The sequence below is a fragment of the Staurois parvus genome, unplaced genomic scaffold, assembly GCF_062004578.1.
Source record: "Staurois parvus isolate SC_StPar_1 unplaced genomic scaffold, SC_StPar_1.0 ptg000321l, whole genome shotgun sequence".
In the NCBI taxonomy this organism is placed as follows: Eukaryota; Metazoa; Chordata; class Amphibia; order Anura; family Ranidae; genus Staurois; species Staurois parvus.
This window is the reverse complement of record NW_028318117.1, coordinates 1775354-1798487: the sequence shown is the minus strand read 5'-3', so window position 1 is coordinate 1798487 and position 23134 is coordinate 1775354. Positions and strand designations below refer to the sequence as shown.

Here is a 23134-nt window from a genome sequence, read left to right as displayed (position 1 = left end):
CAAAATCTGAGACTGGCTGAAATACAAAGCTACTGCAATTGGCACCAAGCAGCACTAGGTACAGTGTTCAGCCACAGCGTATTTCAGACTTTCATAGATTTTGACAGACTGCTGGCAGTGGGGTTGGATGCTGCAACTGAGCTTCCTAAATGCCTGAAAACACTGGAGTGTGATGCTGATGGACCAGAGCACCCACTGCCATGTAGCCTAGCACTTAGCTAACTTAGTGATTGTAAACTTAAATTTTTTTTACTTTTAAAACAACAAACATGTTATACTTACCTGCTTTGTGCAGTGGTTTTGCTCCTCTTCTCGGGTCTCCCGTTGCCGCTCCTGGTTCCTCCCTCTTGCCAAGTGCCCCATAGCAAGCCGCTTGCTCGTTCTCCCTCCTGGGCTGGCTTTGTGTGGCTTAGCCCCGCTCCTCCCCAACTCACTGGTTGTGATTGACAGCAGCAGGAACCAATGGATCTTGCTGCTGTGCCTGAGCCAATAAAGAGGGAGAGCGCTGAGAGAGCCTCTGCTCTCATACATATCACTGGATCGAGACTGGGCTCAGGTAAGTATAAAGTGGAGCTATGTGGGGGGAGGGGGGATATACCATACCTGTGGACCCTGTAGACCCCACTACAACAGTGATCTCCACTAACAACATAGAAGGTCGGTCACTCAGCACAGGCGGCATTCAAAGAATGCTTTGCATTTTCTCAACAAATGCAAAGCATTCTCTGATTGCAGGAGGTGGAGAGCATGATGTCACACCCCCCCCCCCTCATTTAATCAGAGGACACTTTGCATTCATTCAGCAGGACCCAGAAGCTAGTGGAGATCACTGTGGTCACAGTTACTACTACAGTGTTTTCCAGCTTCCAGGGGGATCCTAAAGGTATGGTTTATGTAGAATTACATGTAAGTACGTAAAAATATCCATACCTAGAATACTTCTTTAAATCGGGAGGGTCACTGAATATTGGGCTGTTTATAGCAATGCACAACCTGGCCCTCCCATCAACAGAATAGTCCGTACTATTTATAAATGGACCTCATCTGACACTGTAAACTATCAGTCTGGATATGTAATTAAGTGACTCACACAGGCAGCAAGCAGACCCTTTATGATGAGAAAGACCATAATGAGGACTCTGCTGTGATGTGTAGTTGATATGGATCTGTTCTTGTTTTATTACCAGATAGACAGGAGCTAAAAACACTGGAATACAATTTATTCCAGTACGGTATTTTATTTTTTATTTATTTCAGGTACTTATATAGCACCATCAATTTACGCAGCGCATTTACATATATATTGTACATTCACATCAGTCCCTAAACCTCAAGGGGTGTACAGTCTAAGGTCCCTAACTTACATTCATACATACTAGGGCCAATTTAGACAGTTTAGACCAATCCACCTACCAGCATATCTTTGGAGGGTAGGAGGAACCGGAGTACCTGGAGGAAACCTATGCAGGCACAGAGAGAACATGCAAATTCCAGGCAGGTGGTGCTGTGGTTGGGATTCGAACCAATGACCCTAGTACTGCCAGGCAGGAGTTCTTCCCATGGTATACAGTATATAAAAGTTATTTTTCTTGTAAGGCTTCATTCAAACGGGTGTTGACACCCATTCTGCGCACTTGTTATTGCGCTTGCATCCACCCCGAGCTGCGTGCAGAACCCTATAGAGATGGATGCAGACACAGAAACTGCACAGACACAGCCACATATCAAAATTTGACATGTGCAGGGGCGGGTACACGGATCCAGACGCACACTGCCTGTATATGAATCCATGCACCCACATGTATGTCAGATTTCGACATGCGGCTGTGTCTGTGCAGCCTATTTGTTCTGTTACCATTATCTTGGAGAGTGAAAGTAAAAAGTTCCAGCTTTTGGGTTGTCATCAGGACAGGAATAGAGGAGAAATCTTTCAATTGGGATTTCCTTTCACTTCTTGTTTTGGCTATGGGACAGTGAAGTGAAGGGAAATCACAGATGGCAAAAAAAAACCTGACAAGGGTTATAACCCTCCCTTGCTCTATCCAAAATGAAAAAAAGTTCTTTAGTTCTACCTTAAATACAAAATGTGTACTCACTGAAAATACAAAAAAAGGTAATTGTGACATGTTCACTGTATTCTAGAGATATTTATTTTACTATGAATGTGTTTGAATAATGAGACTTCATATATTAGTTCTAAGGATCGGAGAGAGTCAACTCATTTTGAGGCGTTTATTAACCTTTTCTGCTATTACTATTTATTTTATGTTTTTGAACTGATGAAAGGTTATTGCTCTCCCACTCTTTTAGATGTTTCATAGAGATAAACAGGAAATTCAGTGAGGACAAAGTATAATTACTGTAAATCTGCACAAATCTGCACAAAATAGCAACCGGAGCCCTGAGAGGATTTAGTGAGGCAATCTATACATTCAAGAGCCAAAAAGACAGAGGAGGCTACCAGATGACTCATTCTACAAGCATTCCGTATACTGTGACCACCCAGCCACGGGGCCTTCACACTTCAACTGAACATAATACATTAGAAATACAAAGTCTCAGTCTGCTATGGAAGAAAAGGCTACACAACAACATACCTGTGAAATCTTGCTTCCCCAACACTAATCACAGACATATTTTTACTTAGACTGCTTTCACACTAAGGGCTCATGTACACTGCAGGTGATAAACTCACGTTTAGAAGCTGTTCGGCGTTTTTTTCAGCAGCCCCTGAACTCACCCTAATGTTTTCCTATGTGTCCATGTACACATCTTTGTTTACAGTCGTTTACAGGCATATGGAGCAGCACAAGCCCTGAGGAAAGGTAGGACCTTGACAGTGAGGAAGATGTCCTTATATGAAGGTCATTGTTGTAGGTCATGGCCATTCCAGTCTATACAATCTCAGAATGCACTGCATACATCTTTTCTAATACACCAGGTACCACATCACTACAAATAAACTCTCTGGTTGAGAACCCCAAATGATGACCCTGAATCAATTCTTCAGGTTTTTAGTCCATCAGAAATACAATTTGTTCCAAGAGTATTATGGTCTTGCTACAAAGTCAAAGCGATAGCCAAGGTTCAAATAATTTACTTGGATGCGGTAATCTCTATAAACTAATTTTTGTTCAACATTTAAAAGTTCTGATCCACAGGTCATGCCTCTTTGCTTTAGATTGTTATGAATTAAAGAATGGAAATAGGAAAGTCACATAACTAAAGCTGGACACAGAGATCAAAATTTGGACGATTTAGCTGGGACTGGCCAAACTTTGATCCATTTATGGTTAGGCTGGTTTACTGAAGTTGATCTATCAACTAACTTCAGTAAAAACATCCTGTCATTTTTTTTTCGTACTGTTATAGCCAGCAGTAGTAACCATTGTTTTCTGATAGTGGGGAAACCTTCCGCTGTCAAAATATGATAGAGCAGAGGGAGGGTTGATGGGGGAACCTGTGGTTGAAGGAAAGAGAATTGCATAATCTATGGCCTGCCTAAGGATCTTTTATTCATTTACAAAACTAAGTAAAAACTTTACTCGTCTTTCACCGATTATTTATGACACTTTTTCAAGCTCATAGAAATACTCAGCTCCCTGAAATTGGAAAAAGTGTCCATCGTTACAATCTTTGCTCCAGAGTAAATATATTTTGTATCTTGCAGAGTAAATGCTTTTAAAATAGATCCATGTCAAATATTTCAGTGATCTTGAGAAGTAATTGAAAGGGACATGTGTTTGCGCTATTTCTACATATTAATGCTCATTTACACATATGGTGCCCTCTGAAGTCTGATCCATGTTCAGAGGCTTATTTCATAGGGTTAGAATGGTTAAATGTGGACATTGGGCACACTTTACCTTTTCCTATACATTAATACATTATTAAATGTATTTTTAAATATAGGCAGTGTAAGTACCCTAAAGTTATTGTAAATGCATTTTTAAATAACAAACAGGTTTATACATACCTGAGCTGTGCAATGGAATTGCATAGAGTGGCCCCGAACCTCCTCTTCTCAGGTCCCCCACCAGCACTCCTGGCTCCACCTCTTCTTAGTATGCCACCAAAGGAAGTTGCTTTCTATCATGGCACACCTGATGTCCTAATCCCAAGATGCGTTGCCTGTGTTAATAAAAACAGACAGCACGGCTCGGCCCTGTCTCCTCATCACAGGATTTGAGGGACAAAAGCAGGAGCCTCAGTAAAGCCTGTAAGATCAGGAATTGAGGGGACAGAGCCACTGCAGACAGGCAGAGTTGGATCAAGTCAGGACTCGATCACACACACAATATCCCAAAATATCACACTCAACAATGCTTGTCCAAAACATCGGTGGCTATAGTTATGGCGTGGCATGTAGGGGATCCCTCACAGATTATAACTGGCATACTGAGACCTCACCAGACACCGACATGTTCGGTCTTAGAGTGAGACTTCATCAGATTAACACTAACCAATAATCAGCATATCCTGCCGCAACCAACCAACAAGGTACCCCATAGAAACCAATCAACAAAAGAAATCAAAATAACTTTTTAAATAAAGTTCCAAGTTCCAGTTCCATTTCCAACCATCCACTCCATTCTAATGCTCCATGCACACTAGGGTTTTTTATACGCTAAAAAAATGCTAGAAAAAAACACTGAATGAAAATCTCCAATTACAGCATTTTTGTGATGACTTGTAGTAGCATTTTAAAAGCGTTCAGAAGCGTTAGTGTTTTATTAGCGCTTTTACAGTACATGAAAGAAAAAAAAAAGCTGTTAGGAGCGTTTTAGTAGCTTTTAGAAGTATTTAGGAATGTTCAACATTTTGTTTTCTGCCAGGAATGCTCCCAAAAATTCTACAAAAATTACTTTTTTTCTGCTCCTAAACGCTGAAGCTTGAAAAAGGCTGATAATAGCTTCTAGGAGCTTAAAAAACACTAGTGTGCATGCAGCCTTCTTTTCCTTTCCCCTTCTGTTTTATCATCAATTCCACTTTCTCCTTTCCTTTGATTTATTGGAAATGTATCTTTTTGTCATGTAGATAAACACCTATAGTTCTTCACTGAGCTTGGCCTGGTACACAAATGGTCATTTCTATATGAATACATACACTCACCGGCCACTTTATTAGGTACACCTGTTCACTTTTTTGTAACACAAATTGCTAATCAGCCAATCGTATAGCAGCAATTCAATGCATTTTGCCACCTAGACATGATGAAGATGACTTGGTGAAGTTCAAACCAAGCATCAGAGTGGGGAAGAAAGGGGATTTAAGTGGCTTTGAACGTGGTATAGTTGTTGGTGCCAGACAGGCTAGTTTGAGTATTTAAAAAACTGCTGATCTACTGGTATTTTCACATACAACCATCTCTAGGGTTTACAGTGAATGGTCCGAAAAAGAGAAAATATCCAGTGAGCAGCAGTTGTGTGGATGAAAATGCCTGTTTAATATCAGAGGTCAGAGGAGAATAGGAAGACTGGTTCAAGATGATAGAAAGGCAAAAGGAACACAAATAACCACTCATTACAACCAATGTATGCAGAATACCATCTATGAATACACAACACTACAAACTTTGCAGCAGGTGGGCTACAGCAGCAGAAGACCACATCGGGTGCCGCTCCTGTCAGCTAAGAACAGGAAACGGAGGATGCAATTCGCACAGGCTCATCAAAAGTGGACAATAGAAGATTAGAAAAACGTTGCCTGGCCTGATGAGTCTCAATTTCAGCTGCAGCATTCAGATGGTAGGGTCAGAATTTGGCATGGAAGCATAGATCCATCCGGCTTTGTATCAACAGTTCAGGGTGGTGGTGGTGGTCCAATGATGTGGGGGATATTTTCTTGGCACACTAAGTTAATACCAACTGAGTATTGTTTAAAAATCACGGCCTACCTGAGTATTGTTGCTGACCATATCCATCCCTTTATGACTACAATGTACCAATCTTCTGATGGCTACTTCCAGCAGGATAATGTCACAAAGCTCAATTCATCTCAAACTGGTTTCTTGAACGTGACAATGAGTTCACTGTACTCCAATGGCCTCCACAGTCACCAGATCTCAATCCCATACAGCACCTTTGGGATGTGGTGGAACGGGAGATTTGCATCATAGATGTGCAGCCGAAAAATCTACAGTAACTGTGTGATGCTATTATGTCAATATGAACCAAAATCTCTGAGGAATGTTTAAAACACCTTGTAGAATCTATTTAAAAGGGGGTCCAACTCGGTACTAGCAAGGTGTACCTAATAAAGTGGCCGGTGAATGTTTTCAATTATAACAGCTATTATATCAGTGGACCAGTAACTTCAATATAAAATTTAGACAATTTCTTATTATTGATGACAGCCACACATGTGAGGTGGGCCTTCTCTCAATCTGCCACATATTTTGGTGCCTGTTTTTGTGCTGGAAGCACGCTCCCAGCATGGAAGCTGAGCTGTCACTGACAGTTCCTATTCTCATTCTAATGATCATCAGCCAAGAGGACCAGCTCCCGATCACATGATCGCTGCAGTAGGCTATCACAGTGCTCATTCAGTAAGTCTATTTCTCCTCTGAATGTACTATATATAGTTATATAAATTGAGGGAAATTTACTAAGACTTACAGAGGTATTAAACCTCAGATATGAAATATGAAAAAAGCATATCCCTCCAAGTCTATAGTGTGTGCTTGTCTCAACTAAGAGTACTAAGTGTCATTTCTGTCTGCTGCTTTGTTCCTCTGCTATCAAAATAAATCACTTCTGAAGAGTTTTCCTGACACCAAGAGAAAACTGACTGCTGCAGAAGGCTGACTGACAGCCTCCGACTGGCTTCTGTGTGATGTGTGGAGGGGTGTGTCTCTTCCCTCCAATCAGCTCTCAGAATCCACCTCCTGTTTTATGAACACTCAGACAAGGTTTCTAAATTCAGCACTTGGAACAGCTGTAGCGAAAAGAAGACTGCAGATACACAGGTACAACTTTTGTAGTAGTATTTATTTAATCTCTGTGTATCACCTGAGGCCAGTCACTTCACTGGCTTTATGTAAGGGTTTACAACCACTTTAAGGAATCTGGAGCACATTATCTGTGAATGATTGTCTGCGTCCAGGGCGGATCATTCCTAGGTAATCACAGCCACTACTTAAAGGAGAATTCAACCTTTTGCAAAAAATATTAAATGCACCCATATTTCAACAAGTAAAAATGTGCATTAATTATTTTTATGCATTTGAGCCTGCACAGCATCGCAACCACAGGTAAAATGCTCTGGCTCGTGCAGACTATTTCTCTAGCTCAGGTCCATACCGCGTGCAAACTTGCATTTTTTTTATTCTGCAAGAGGATGATGCGGCTATGCGGGTGGAGTACATTCAAATTCAAATTTGGCAGATGGCGGAGAGAAGAACCCCTTAATTCTGTAAGAGGGGGTTGACTGTGGACCAGGGGCGGACTGACCATTTGGAAACTCGGGCACTGCCTGAGGGCTTGGGGTCAGTAGGGGGCCCCATGAGATGCCCCTGGTACCTTTTTCATAGGCTTTTTTTAGTTTGGGCAAGGACACAGGGGCCCCATGATCCCATATTGCCCGGGGGCCCCATGAGTTGTCAGTCCGCCCCTGCTGTGGACTTTGACCATGTTTCATGTTACACCCTAATAATGGCTTTTGTGTGTTAAAAAAATTGAATAATTTTTCTTATAATAAAGAATACAAAACAGGAACTCTACATCAATGCCTGATTGAGTAAAGAAACATTTTCTTGTCCTTAAAGTAAACATGCAGTGACAGTTGTTTAGTTGTCACTGCTATGCTATATAATCAGTGATGTGTTGCACAGGTGTAACCTATGATTGTAGGCTAACCTGTACTATGAAGATGACACTATTGTCCCGCAACCATGTAAGCTGGGTTCACATTTGTCACGCGCACACGCACATTACGACAATTGAGGCCTAACCTGAATAGAAAGTGCATGATTCCCTAATTCTAGAAAGTTCTTGATGTCACAATAGTATTCCAGGTTCACACTTTTCTGGTGTGTTAATGCATGCTGCAGCACACCTGCTTTGTCTTTTTGTGTTATGGTGCGATTTCAAATGAATGGTACGCCCAATCCCCCCATGTAGCAGCCCTTATTATTATTAATATTACAGGTACTTATATAGCGCTGTCAATTTATGCAGTGCATTTACATATATATTGTACATTCACATCAGTCCCTAACCCTCAAGGGGCTTACAATCTAAGGTCCCTAACTCATAAACATACTAGGGCCAATTTAGACAGGAGCCAATTAACCTACCAGCATGTCTTTGCATTGTGGGAGAAAACCAGAGTACCTGGAGGAAACCCACGCAGGCACAGGGAGAACCCCTTATCTCTCTATTTCCCAGTGATCACACCTCTCACCTGTGGGTAATCACTATTTTTTATAACATATTAAATGGAAATGCAGTTTTCTCCAAATCTAATGCTATGTGTAAATGGGAAGCATAGTTAGGGGACTCATTTTCTGACCTTCCTTTGAAAAAAGTGCTTTCATTCAACTATAAGACCTCTTGATATTCATATCACTGGAAACTCCATCAGGAAGGAATACACCATTGGTAGCCTACATCTTACAGGTTTTCAAACTTTTACCTGACTCTTAAACCACTTAAGAAAGATTAAACACTGCTCCGGGTCGGAACCCAGTTACACCACAACTCACTCACTAGCAGGCGTTGGCCCTTTCCATAGTCTTCATAGAACTAAAGGAAATCTGGTTGGCCGCACATCTGATAAAATCACCTTTAGTCCTGTTCGCATGATTTCAAACTTGGATGGAAATGCAACTTCATAGACATCTGTGCGACTTCATGTCTGCCGGTGGAGGATCAGGTAAATAAAAGTGCCCCCTAGACCAGTGTTTCTCAACCTTTGTGAGCCTAAGACCCTGTAAATCCTTTCAAAAAGCTGCCATGCCCCATCAGTAAAAAAAAAAAAAAAAGTTTATACTTTTTGATTTCATGATTATGTAATGTACAAAATGCCACATAAGATGTAAAGGCCCTTTTCACGTCCTCATAGAACTAAAGGAAATCTGGTTGTCCGCACATCCGATAAAATCACCTTTAGCCCTGTTCACACTGGATCCGACTTTGAAATTGTGAGACTTCACCTGAAGTCGCACAATTTCAAACTTGGATGGAAATGCAACTTCACAGACATTTGTGTGACTTCATGCACAGATGTCTATGCAAGTCACACCCCAAATAGGGAAAAGCAGTGCAGGAACTACTTTTTCAATTAGTGTGACTCCGACAAAGTCACCGATTAGAACAGTTCCATTGCCGATCTTTTCATGTGAATTGAAGGGTCAAATCGCATGACAATTCATATCAGTGTGAACCAGGGCTTACTGATAACCCTTCATTTAAAAACACCACCACAACACATAGTAGGGGAATACAGCAAGCAGCTAATGCGTTTCACGCTAAACCAGTGCTTAGTCATAGCTCATGCACAAAACAAACTTAAAAAGGCCAACAATAATGTCTGCTGTTTGTAAGTGGACAATGTTAACAACATACAGTTGTGTCCAAAATTATTCAACCCCCACTGAAATTGAGTGTTTTGGCCAGTTTGACATTGCTTTTGATCATTCAGTCATCTTGCTTACATTTACATTAAAGAGGCACTTGTAGGTCAGACAAATATAACATAACAGTTATAATGAAATAACCACAAATGTCTTTTCTGTGCTCACAGCATTATCAGTTTTATTCAACCCCCAAGTGACATTCAATCTTAGTACTTAGTACAGCATCCTTTTACAGTTATAACAGCTTTTAAACGTGAAGCATAGCTTGACACAAGTGTCTTGCAGCGATCTACGGGTATCTTCGCCCATTCTTCATGGGCAAAGGCCTCCAGTTCAGTCACATTCTTAGGCTTGCGCACTGCAACTGCTTTCTTTAAGTCCCACCAGAGGTTCTCAATCGGATTTAAGTCTGGTGACTGCGATGGCCACTCCAAAATGTTCCAGCCTTTCCTCTGCAACCATGCTCTAGTGGACTTGGAGGTATGCTTGGGATCATTGTCCTGTTGAAAGGTCCAACGTCTCCCAAGCCTCAGGTGTGTGACGGACTGCATCACGTTTCCATCCAATATCTCCTGGTACTGAAGAGAATTCATGGTACCTTGCACACGCTGAAGCTTCCCTGTACCTGCAGAAGCAAAACAGCCCCAAAGCATGATTGACCCTCCACCATGCTTCACAGTAGGCAAGGTGTTCTTTTCATCATAGGCCTTGTTCTTCCTCCTCCAAACATAGCGTTGATCCATGGGCCCAAACAGTTCTAATTTTGTTTCATCAGTCCACAGAACACTATCCCACAACTTTTGTGGTTTGTCCACATGGCTTTTGGCATACTGCAGTCGACTCTTCTTATTCTTTGGAGACAGCAAGGGGGTACGCCTGGGAGTTCTGGCACGGAGGCCTTCATTACGCAGTGTGCGTCTTATTGTCTGGGCTGAAACTTCTGTACCCACATCTGACAAATCTTTTCTCAGTTCCTCAGCAGTCACACGGGGACTTCTCTCCACTCTACGCTTCAGGTAGCGCACAGCAGTCGAAGTCAGCATCTTCTTTCTGCCACGACCAGGTAGCGTTTCAACAGTGCCCTTTGCCTTGAATTTGCGAATGATGCTTCCTAAGGTGTCTCTTGGTATGTTTAACATCTTTGCAATCTTCTTATAGCCATTGCCCTTCCTGTGAAGAGAAATCACCTCTTCTCTTGTCTTCCTGGACCATTCTCTTGCCTTCACCATGTTTGTAACCACACCAGTAAATGTCTAGAAGGAGCTGAGTATCACAGTCATTTTAAAGCTGCCTAATTGGTGCTTATTATGCTTGATTGCTGCTCGGTGACATCCACAGGTGTTTTCAATACCTGATGGAAAGCACCTGTATGAACCTCTGTTCTTCAGAGTGGTAGTCTTTAAGGGGTTGAATAATTGTGGCAATGAAGAAACCACATAAGAACCATTTACTACTGTATTACATAAACAATTGATGTCATTTTAGTTGCATTTGGGTAGTTACAACGTCCTTGTAGGATTTGATTCTGAATACAATTCCAAATGTACACTATAGTCCCTAAACCCCTTTACAGCATTGGGGGTTGAATAATTTTGGACACAACTGTACAATAGAAGGTGAGTAATGAGAACATCAGAGTACTTAAAGGACCAATCCACTCAAAATTATACTGCAGCGATAGATGAAGGTGAAACTTCCATTGGCTTTGTATGTCTAGTAGATGCTCTAACAGTGAAACGTCCCAGTGATAATTCCCCTTTCTATTTTCCAGTACCTAGTATTACAACCTCTATAATATAAAAAGAGTGTGGGAGGGAGTGTACCACTAATAATGAAATTATGCAATGGAAGATGTGTAGACCTAGAAACTTAAAGCTGAACTCCAGGAATTTTTTGTCATACTTACATTGGACCTGCTTAGTTCGATGTATGTAAGCAAATCTGATATCAAGACGGCTGTTGGGGGTTCTGTGCGTGCCACTTTGTCTTTGCCCACTGAACACGGGGGGCACTCATTCAGCACCTCTACCATTCATAGAAGTCCTTGTAACTTTTTCATTGAATATAAAGTGTTCTCTGACTGGATGAGGTGGAATAAGGGGTAGTGATGTCTTCATTTCAGTTCAGCTGAACTCCAGAGAAAGTAAAAATCCTCCCTTGCAGTGGGATTGCCACCCCCCTCCCCCTCCGACAAATGCGGGGGCCCTAACCCTGTACTGGACATGGACCTAGGAACAATCCACCCGCAGAGCGTAGTGGAATGATGTCTGCCGGTGGAGGATCAAGTAAATAAAACTGCTTTTCCTGCCCCCTAGACCAGTGTTTCTCAACCTTTGTGAGTCTAAGACCCTGTAAATCCTTTCAAAAAGCTTCCATTCCCCATCAGTAAAAAAAAAAAAAAAAAAAGTGTATACTTTTTGATTTCATGATTATATAATGTACAACATAAGAAGTAAAGGCCCTTTCACTTGTGCTTTCCGATCAGGTCTGTTAGTTCTTTAGGAGGACCAGACCTGATTGGAAACTCCTTGCAGCTCTCTTCTCAGGCACATGTAAACAGACGTGTGTCCACTCAAACTCGCCAAACTCTGAGTCCATCCAAGTCCAAAAAAAAAAAAGAAAATGGAAAAGGATTGTGTCAGCACAGTCTGTTTACATTCAGCCGCCCATAGAGCTATCATGTGGCTGACCGTGTCCACTGGACACAAACTGAACATGCACAGATTTCAAACATCTGACATCTTTCCCATTTAGCTTTGATTCACCAGGGGATCACCTGCTGATCAGAGCGGACACCATTCCATGTGAAAGAGTTCTAACAGTCAGAATGAAGGTTGAGGATTATCTAATTGCACAGCACAGCTTACAGAATGCAGTAGTCAGGAGTGAATGTACCCTTGTATTACACAGACTCAGCATGCCCCCTTACTCTTGTTCTCAGCATGCCCCTTTATGCTGGTGGCCATCTTGCCCTCTTTTGCTAGTGGTCAGTGTGCCCCAATACATTGGTGGTCACTGTGCCCCCTTATGCTGATAGGCAGTGCACCCATTACATTGGTGGTCACTGTGCCCCCAGACATTGTGATCAGTGTGTCCCCTTATGCTGGTGGTCAGTATGCCCCAATACACTGGTGGTCACTGTGCCCTCTTATGCTGATAGTCAGTGCACCCATTACATTGGTGGTCAGTGTGCCCCCACACATTGTGATCAGTGTGTCCCCTTATGCTGGTGGTCAGTGTGCCCCAACACATTGGTGCTCACTGTGCGCCCTTATGCTGATAGTCATTGCAACCATTACACTGGTGGTCAGTGTGCCCCCAGACATTGTGATCAGTGTGGCCCCTTATGCTGGTGGTCAGTGTGTCCTAACACATTGGTGGTCACTGTGCCCCCTTATGCTGGTAGTCAGTGCAACCATTACATTGGTGGTCAGTGTGCCCCAGACATTGTGATCAGTGTGTCCCCTTAGGCTGGTGGTCAGTGTGCCCCAATACATTGGTGGTCACTGTGCCCCCTTATAGTGCAAACATTACAGTGGGGGTCAGTGTGCCCCTGACATTTTGACCAGTGTGTCCCCTTGTGCTGGCGGTCAGTGTGCCCCAATACATTGGTTGTCACTGTGCCCCCTTATGCTGGTAGTCATTGCACCCATTACATTGGTGGTCAGTGTGCCTCCAAACATTGTGAACAGTGTTTCCCCTTATGCTGGTGGTCAGTGTGCCCCAATACAATGGTGGCCACTGTGCCCCCTTATGCTGGTAGTCAGTGCAAACATTACAGTGGGGGTCAGTGTGCCCCTGACATTGTGACCAGTGTGTCCCCTTGTGCTGGTGGTCAGTGTGCCCCTGACATTGTGACCAGTGTGTCCCCTTGTGCTGGTGGTCAGTGTGTCCCAATACATTGGTTGTCACTGTGCCCCCTTATGCTGGTAGTCAGTGCAAGCATTACATTGGTGGTCAGTGTGCCCCCAAACATTGTGAACAGTGTTTCCCCTTATGATGGTGGTCAGTGTGCCCCAATACATTGGTGGCCACTGTGCCCCCTTATGCTGGTAGTCAGTGCAAACATTACAGTGGGGGTCAGTGTGCCCCTGACATTGTGACCAGTGTGTCCCGTTGTGCCGGTGGTCAGTGTGTCCCAATACATTGGTGGTCACTGTGCCCCCTTATGCTAGTAGTCAGTGCACCCATTACATTGGGGGCCAGCGTGGCCCTGACATTGTGATCAGTGTGTCCCCTTAAGCTGGTGGTCATGGTGCTCCCTTATGCTGGTGGTAAGTGTATCCCTTTATGCTGGTGGGAAGTGCGCCCATTACAATGGTGGACCCTGGGAAATACCTAGCATCAAATGTGAGGCACGGAGGGCAGAGTACTCAGAACACACCACCACCCCTTTCCTGCATGGGTAGCTGTCTAGCCTACGAAGCAGGCATCACCTATCAGCGCAGAGTTTGTAATCAAACAGCACAGTGCTGCACAGACTGACAGCAGTAGCTATCAGTAGCTCGGCAGGGGGAAGCAGTCATTGCCGGCCTGCTGTTGAAATACACTGTGACCACTGTAAAACCACAGACCGACAGAAGGAAGGCTGGCGTAACTCTCCAGCATCTACAGAAAATTAAAGCTTTGGGTGGACTGACTCTATGGAAATAAAGAGGTGTCCCTTAACCAATACAGTACAAGATGACTCTTTTGCAAAACAGAACTGTCTGTCACTATTTTACAACATTAGGGGATAAAGGGTTAATGAAACACGAACTTACATTACCAGACAGAATTATATTGCAAGGTATGTGAGTTTATGAATATGTGTTCTAATTTGACTAGGAAACACTGGTACAGGGCAATTGTGGTAACAGCAATATGTCATGCAAATAAATCCGCAGGGAGAGGAAGGCGTTGGATCTCTGGCTGGTCGCTTGAGCTGAGAAGATGCTGAATAACTTTCGAAAGATTGTTTAGTACGTACGGCTCATCCCAGCAGATGAGGACTTTTTACAGCTCATATGAATACAGAGTTTTATGCAAAACACAGGATGTGTCTATAGTGGAGTGATTTCTCTGAAGAGCCAGACGTCATTTTATTACACTGGATGAGTGACATTCATGTATACAGAAACAACCGCAAACAGCAAGAAGTCAAAATGAGAAATCCTGCGCACTGTCAAAATGTTTTATGAACTGTTCAAAAATAAGCACAGTTCAAACTGTTTCCACATGTTCACAGATGCTTTGGCATAACAATGTTAGGCTGTCATCAATCTCTGTCCAATCACTATGTCACCTTTAATAACAATAGTGTCATTTCCCATGTCCTTGTCTAGTTCCTTATTCATAGCTCTTGATCCTGCCAGTTCTACAGTTAGCAAGAAGTCAGGTGCGCACTGTAAACGCAGACTAGAGGCAAGCACTGCCAAGAGGAACAGAAGAGAGGGATGGGACACTGACACATACACTATTTTGCCAAAAGTATTGGGCCAGCCCTCCAAATTATTGGATTCAGGTGTTCCAATCACCTCTATGGCCACAGGTGTATAAAATCAAGCACATAGGCTTGCAGACTGCTTCTACAAACATTTGTAAAAGAATGGGACGCCCACAGGAGCTCAGTAAAGTCAAGCGTGGTACTGTGATTGGTTCCCTCCTGTGCAATAAGTCAATCCGTGTAATTTCCTCGCTACTAAATATTCCATGGTCAACTGTTAGTGGTATTATAACAAAGTGGAAGCAACTGGGAACAACAGCAATTCAGCCACAAAGTGGTAGGCCACGTAAAATGACAGAGCCAGGTCAGCGTATGCTGAAGCGCACAGGGCGCGGACGTCGCCAACTGTCTGCAGAGTCAATAGCTAAAGCCCTCCAAATGTCATGTGGTCTTCAGATTAGCACAACAACAGTGCTTAGAGAGCTTCATGGAATAAGTTTCCATGGCCAAGCAGCTGTATCCAAGCTTTACATCACCAACTGCAATGCAAAGCGTTGGATGCAGTGGTGTAAAGCACGTAGCCACTGGACTCTAGAGCAGTGGAGAAGTGTTCTCTGAAGTGATGAATCACGCTTCTCTGTCTGGCAATCCGATGGACGTATCTGGGTTTGGAGGTTGCCAGGAGAACGGTACTTGTCTAACTGCATTGTGCCAAGTGTAAAGTTTGGTGGAGGGGGGATTATGGTGTGGGGTTGTTTTTCAGGGGTTGGGCATGGCCCCCTAGTTCCAGTGAAGGGAACTCATAAGGCATCAGTATAACAAGACATTTTGGACAATTTCCTGCTCCCAAATTTGTGGGAACAGTTTGGGGATGGCCCCTTCCTGTTCCAACATGACTGCGCACCAGTGCACAAAGCAAGGTCTATAAAAAGACATGGATGAGTGAGTTTGGGGTGGAGGAACTTGACTGGCCTGCACAGAGTCCTGACCTCAACCCAACAGAACACCTTTGGGATGAATTAGAGCAGAGACTGTGAGCCAGGCCTTCTCATCCGACATCAGTGCCTGACCTCACAAGTGCGCTTCTGGAAGAATGGTCAAATATTCCCATAGACACACTCCTAAACATTGTAGATAGCCTTCCCAGAAGAGCTGAAGCTGTTATAGCTGCAAAGGGTGGACCAACTCAATATTGAACCCTACAGACTAAGACTGGGATGCCATTAAAGTTCATGTGCGTGTAAAGGCAGGCGTCCCAATACTTCTGGCAATATAGTGTATCTCTTTCCTCCAGCAGGTCTGTGGGCTGGTTGACACTTGTAGTCCATATCTCAGCAGGTCTGTGGGCTGGCTGACACTTGTAGTCCATATCTCCTCAGGTTTGTAGGCTGGCTGACACTTGTAGTCCATGTCTCAGCAGGTCTGTGGGCTGGCTGACACTTGTAGTCCATGTCTCAGCAGGTCTGTGGGCTGGCTGACACTTGTAGTCCACATCTCAGCAGGTTTGTGGCCTGGCTGACGCTTGTGGTCCATATCTCAGCAGGTCTGTGGGCTGGCTAACACTTGTAGTCCACATCTCAGCAGGTTTGTGGCCTGGCTGACACTTGTAGTCCATATCTCAGCAGGTCTGTGGGCTGGCTGGCATCTGGGGCTGGTAATCCCCACATTCATGGCAGCTGTGTTTGTTCCGGCTGCAAAGCGGGCTAGGTGGTACACGTGCTAAGACTGTGGGCGCTGAACTTCCCGGGTTGCCATAGAGCTGCCAGGACGCTCTGTGACACAGGAATCTTCTGTTATCTGGAGTCTGTCTCTCTCTCTCACGTTGCAGCTCTGTGGCTACTGTAGAGGCTGCTGTGTCTCTATGAGCTCCACCTGTTTACCTAATCACTCTACTGCTCCAGCCTGGGTCTTTCTGCTGCTCTGCTCCCTCTAGGTCGCCTCAGCTGTTTACCTTGGATGAATGCACATGTATTATGACTCTGAGATGTGGGTTAGGTTATATTCCCACTTAGGCTGTTGCTAAAAGCTGTAGCTTCAAGCACTGAAGATCTAATGGAGAGGTATTTTTTTCTTTTTGTTTTTTATTTATTTTTGTTTTGCTACTTTTTAAAAGAGTTCTATCTGTGTACCTTTTTGGCAGAAAGAAGACTCCAGCATGGAATAAAGCATTGGTCAAGAGCTCGGTCCTAGGCAAACCTGTCTCCTGTTGTCCAGGACAAGTTGCTTCACCAGAACAGTCCAGGGTGGATTAGACATCCACCAAGTGGTTGTTCTAGGACGCCATCGCTAGTGGCCCATTGCAGTTTACAGAAATGTGACAAGGAAAATCTAGTCACCGGAGAAGGTCTTCTACCTCTTCCAGAGCCTCTTCTCTAACCCACCCTGAAGTGGTGGCTTGTTGGGGCTGTTCAGCTGAGGCATTGCTAAGCGAGTTGGTGAGCAAATTGGTGTGCACATCCTATCTTAGGTAGGGGGCACGTGACAAAGCTGCAGACGCACATCAAGTACAATTGTTCATTAGAAGAGGTGGATTACGCAGAGTACCTATCTGCCTAGAGTTAGTAGCTTCCCAATTCCCACCCAGTCTCCGTCACAAGGAGCAATATGTTGAACGCTGAGTGAGGGGAGACAGCCGCTCTTATAGGCTAGGAAAGAGGTTGTCCTGGAGGGGTCAGAGAGGGTGGAGGTGACCCATGGTAGGCTGACATGGGGAGGATCCAGGAAAATAAATTTATGGAAAGTATGGAATACAATGGGCGGCACAGTGGCTTAGTGGTTAGCACATCTGCCCTGCAGTAAATGGGTCATGGGTTCAATTCCCAACCATGGCGCCTCCTACATGGAGTTTGCATGTTCTTCCTGTGCTTGCATGGGTTTCCTCTGGGTATTCTGGTTTCCTCCCTCCCTCTAAAGACATGCTGGTAGGTTAATTGGCTCCTGTCTAAATTGTCCTAGTTTCATCCCTGGCCATGCGGGATCTCCTGCATGGTAGGGGTTGGGGAAAGATCTGGCAACCTACCCTGTAAAATATTTCCTAAGAGAATTCATGGAAAAAGTTGCTTACGAGTGACGGTCCATGCAATCGCCAAGGGTCGGATACGACTGAATGGATAGATAGATAGAGATGGAATACAATGTTCCCTAATGTCGTCACTTTCACACCTGCAAATCATGTAGAGTTTCCATATTTTTGTCCAACCCTGATTATATATATATATATACACACTGTATATACACTATATATTATATATAGTTGACACATCTTGTATTGGGGAAGGATGGACATTGGAGATGCTGTGTTCATCATGGCCAGGTAATGACAGCCAATCATATATGTTGTCACTTTCACACCTGCAAATTATGTTGAGTTTCCGTAATTTGGTCCAACCCTGGTATATATACTGATGAAGTCCACATTACCAAAATACAAGCTACAGTATATAAAACATATATACATAATATAATGGTAATGTCCATCCTTCCCCTATACAATGTATATAAAACGACAACTGACATCTTTACCCCAATACAAGGTACATAATAAAAAAAAAACACGTAAACTTCCATTCTCCCCCGAATACAAGGCAATACGATGACATATAACTACACATACATGTATACTGTACAATGTCCATCCCTCCCCCTAATACAAGGTATATATACGATGACATATAACTACACATACATGTATACTGTACAATGTCCATCCCTCCCCCTAATACAAGGTATATATATACGATGACATATAACTACACATATATGTATACGGTACAATGTCCATCCCTCCCCAGTACAAGTATAGAATATACAGAATGATAACTTCCATCCTTCCCTGACCCCAGGTATATATTATTATAGTGTATATGAAGGTACGGTCCATCCTCCCCCAATAGGAGCCTGCTCCTGCACTGCTGGCAGTGATCGGACTTACCGGACACACCCTGGTCAGCAGTGATCGGAGGCCGGATCTCGGTCCGGGGGGGTGTCGGCTGTGTGTGTTCCCCGGTTACTCTCCGGCCACAGTACCATCACCAGGTGTGATCGGGGGAGGGATGGAGGAGATCAGCTGACAACGGGCACACCGCACACACATCGTTTCCTTCCAGCTGTGCAGTGTCATGTAAGCGGAGCGCTGATTGGCTGGAAGAGCGTCTTCCTCAGTACGGCTTGTCTCCGCCCCTCTGATATAATGTGTCTCCCCAGTGACAGTACAGTGAGTGCTCGGTGCTGAGAGCTCGGTGTTCTCATACGTTGTACGCGCTGAGCACCCGGCTACACGGCATTCCTACTGGCCGCCTCCCAGCCAGGTTATTTTGTCTGCTCATAGAATAGAATGTTTGCTTTAGTCAGTCACCGTATCCTGTCAGAGCACAAAGCCTACAATTCTCTATAGTATCCCTTCATAGAGTCCACAGGCAGCATGAGCTCTGGGACTAACCCTTCGTGTGCTGGGAGAGCTGACTGATGGTCTGGGGGGTTCCCTCACACACAGTGTCCTAACATCCCCCCTACTGTACCCTCAGCCATGGCACACTGACACTGATCAGGGATTGCAATGAAAGAGGTCCAAATAAAAAGGCAGAAGAGGTCCAAATAAAAAGGCAGAAAAAGTTCAAATAAAAAGGCGGAAAAGGTTCAAATAAAAGGGCGGAAGAAGTTCAAATAAAAAGGCGAAAGAAGTTCAAATAAAAAGGCGGAAGAGGTTCAAATAAAAAGGCAGAAAAGGTTCAAATAAAAAGGCGGAAGAGGTTCAAATAAAAAGGCGGAAGAAGTCCAAATAGGCGAAAGAAGTCCAAATAAAAAAGCGGAAGAGGTCCAAATAAAAAGGCGGAAGAGGTCCAAATAAAAAGGCAGAAGAAGTCCAAATAAAAAGGCGGAAGAGGTCCAAATAAAAGGGCGGAAGAGGTTCAAATAAAACGGCGGAAGAGGTCCAAATAAAAAGGCGGAAGAAGTCCAAATAAAAAGGCGAAAGATAGAAGTCCAAATAAAAAGGCGGAAGAGGTTCAAATAAAAAGGCGGAAGAGGTTCAAATAAAAAGGCGGAAGAGGTTCAAATAAAAAGGCGGAAGAGGTCCAAATAAAAAGGCGGAAGAGGTTCAAATAAAAAAGCGGAAGAGGTCCAAATAAAAAGGCGGAAGAGGTCCAAATAAAAAGGCGAAAGAAGTCCAAATAAAAAGGCGGAAGAGGTCCAAATAAAAAAGCGGAAGAGGTTCAAATAAAAAGGCGGAAGAGGTCCAAATAAAAAGGCGGAAGAGGTCCAAATAAAAAGGCAGAAAAGGTTCAAAGAAAAACATTTTGTTGGATAATACTCATCCTTGCTAAAATCTAAAAAGAAAAAAACTTTGTGCGCTATCCCTCCCCAATACTACCCAAACAAAGCTGCACAATCAATGTCTCACTAAATGAAAAAAAAAAACAAAAGTTGCTGCTAACACACCATTTCCCTTGTACACACCATAAGAAAATCGGATGACAAAAATTGCTTTCGGAGGGATTGTGTGATAATCTGATTGTTAGTACACAGCTTTCATCAGACGATCACAACAGTTTGTTTATTTGTATGTATTTCAGGTACTTATATAGTGCCGGCAATTTACGCAGCACTTTACATATATATTGTACACTCACATCAGTCCCTAACCCTCAAGGGGTGTACAATCTAAGGTCCCTAACTCACATTCATAAATACACATACTAGGGACAATTTAGACAGGTGGGAGGAAACCAGAGTACCCAGAGGAAACCCACGCAGGCACAGGGAGAACAGTTCATGGGACAATATCTGAAAGAAGCCTGTCTCACTACCTGCCGCCTGGATCCTGTCCCCTCACAGCTACTATGGTCACCCTCTTCTTCCATCCTATGCTCCCTCCTCAGATCTTCAATCTCTCCCTCTCTAAGGCTACGTTCACACTAGCCTTGTGTGCAGGCGGCAGAGAGGCGTTTGGTAAGCGTTTTTACCGCTTCCCAAACGCCTCTGCCAATTCTGCACATTACAGCACATGGTGCTGTTCTAACGGGAGCGTTTGCGTCGCGTTGCGTCGCGTCGCGTTGCGTCGCGGCAAAACGGACGCCTCTGGACGAGTCAGGAGGCTTTGAAGCCTCCTATTCTCGTCTATGGTGCCGCTCCGCAAACGCCCGGCCGGCGTTTGCGGTGCGGTTGCGACGCGGTTGCGGGGCGCTTGCGGAGCGGTAACACCACTCAAACTGCATTATAGGCGTTTGTGGGGCATTATTAACGCTCGGCAAACGCCTAGCAACCGCCGCTAAACCGCGCATGCGGCGTTTGCGGAGCGTTAATAACGCTCCGCAAACGCCGGACCAACGCTTGCCAAAAGCTATAGGGGCGTTTGGCAAGCGTTGGCAAAACAGCCTAGTGTGAACGAGCCCTAATGGTGCCTTCCCCTCCCCTCTAAAGCATGCGCACATCACTCCCATACTTAAAAAGCCCTCGTTGGACCCCACCAATCTCAACAACTTAAGACCCATCTCCCTGCTGCCATTTACCTCTATACTCTTAAAACGCTTATTCTACAATCGCCTGAGCTCCTACCTCAATGACAACAACCTTCTTGACCCTTTGCAGTCTGGCTTTCGCTCACTACACTCCACTGAAACTGCCCTACTAAAACTCATTAATGATCTGCTAACCGCCAAAACCAATGGCCACTACTCCATACTCTTACTACTTGACCTCTCTGCGGCTATGATACGGTTGACCATCCCCTCCTCCTCAAAAAACTCCACTCTCTTGGCCTCAGAGACTCCGCTCTCTCCTGGTTTTCCTCCTACCTATCGCAGCGCTACTTCAGCGTTACCTATAACACTGCCTCCTCCTCTTCACTCCCTCTTTCTGTAGGGGTCCCTCAAGGTTCTGTCCTTGGACCCCGTCTCTTCTCCATCTACACCTCCTCCCTTGGTCACTTGATAAATTTACATGACTTTAAGTACCATCTCTATGCTGATGACACACAAATCTATCATTCTACTCCTCACCTCACCCCTTCAGTCTCCTCTTGCATTACTAACCTACTAAGTGACATATCAGCATGGATGTCACTCCACTTCCTCAAACTCATTCTTTCCAAAATGGAGCTCTTAGTATTCTCCCCAGCCCGTGCCCCCTCCCCTGACATCTCCATCAAGACCAATAATACAACCATCAGTCCCTCCCCTCATGCCAGGGTACTAGGTGTAATCCTAGACTCCCATCTGTCCTTTCAGCCCCAAATCCAATCCCTGTCCAAATCTTGTAGACTTCTCCTCCGCAACATCTCCAAGATACGGATCTTTTTAACCTCGGAAACTTCTAAGCAACTTATTCACTCCCTTCTTATCTCTCATCTTGACTATTGTAACTCCCTCCTCATTGGCCTACCTCATCGCAGGCTAATCCCTCTTCAGTCAATCATGAATGCTGCTGCCAGACTCATCCACCTTACTAACCGTTCCATATCTGCCACCCCTCTCTGCCAATCCCTCCACTGGCTTCCCATTGCCCAACAGATACAATTTAAAACATTAACAATAACATATAAAACCATTTATAACTCTGCCCCCAATTACATCAACGATCTTGTCTCCAAATATCACCCAAACCATACTCTCCGCTCCTCGCACGACCTGCTGCTCTCTAGCTCCCTTGTCTCCTCCTCCATTGTCTCCAGGACTTCTCCAGAGCTTCCCCCATCCCCTGGAACTCTCTACCTTAATTTATCAGACTATCGCCTACTCTGCTCACTTTTAGGCAATCTCTGAAAACCTATCTCTTCAGGGAAGCCTATCCTGCCCTCAGCTAATAATGAAATCTTCTTCTCCTCCTACCAGTCCATCCCCCACAGTTACTACCTTTTGTACCACTAGCCCCTCCCTCTTAGATTGTAAGCTCCAAGGAGCAGGGCCCTCCTAACCCTCTTGTATTGAACTGTATTGTCTCCCGTTATATTGTAAAGCGCTGAGCAAACTGTTGGCACTATATAAATCCTGTATTATAATAATAATAATAATAAAAAAGAATAGGCACAAACATTTGTCTCGTACGCAAACAACTTTCATTTAATCAGTACAATATTCATTTGAAAAAAATCCAGAGACCAAGACCACGCATGGTCAGAAAGGAAAGAATACATTACA

The 23134-nt window shown here is 44.2% G+C and overlaps 1 protein-coding gene across 1 annotated transcript in view; it reads right to left on the bottom strand.

Moving 5' to 3' along the window:
• The window catches only part of ORAI2 (ORAI calcium release-activated calcium modulator 2), a 92845-nt gene extending 73692 nt beyond the window's left edge, over window positions 1-19153 (bottom strand). The window contains exon 1 of the mRNA XM_089683749.1: window positions 18934-19153. The gene's annotated coding sequence lies outside the window, so the exon portion shown is untranslated. The remainder of the gene's footprint in view (window positions 1-18933) is intronic.
• Window positions 19154-23134: the final 3981 nt, after the last annotated feature.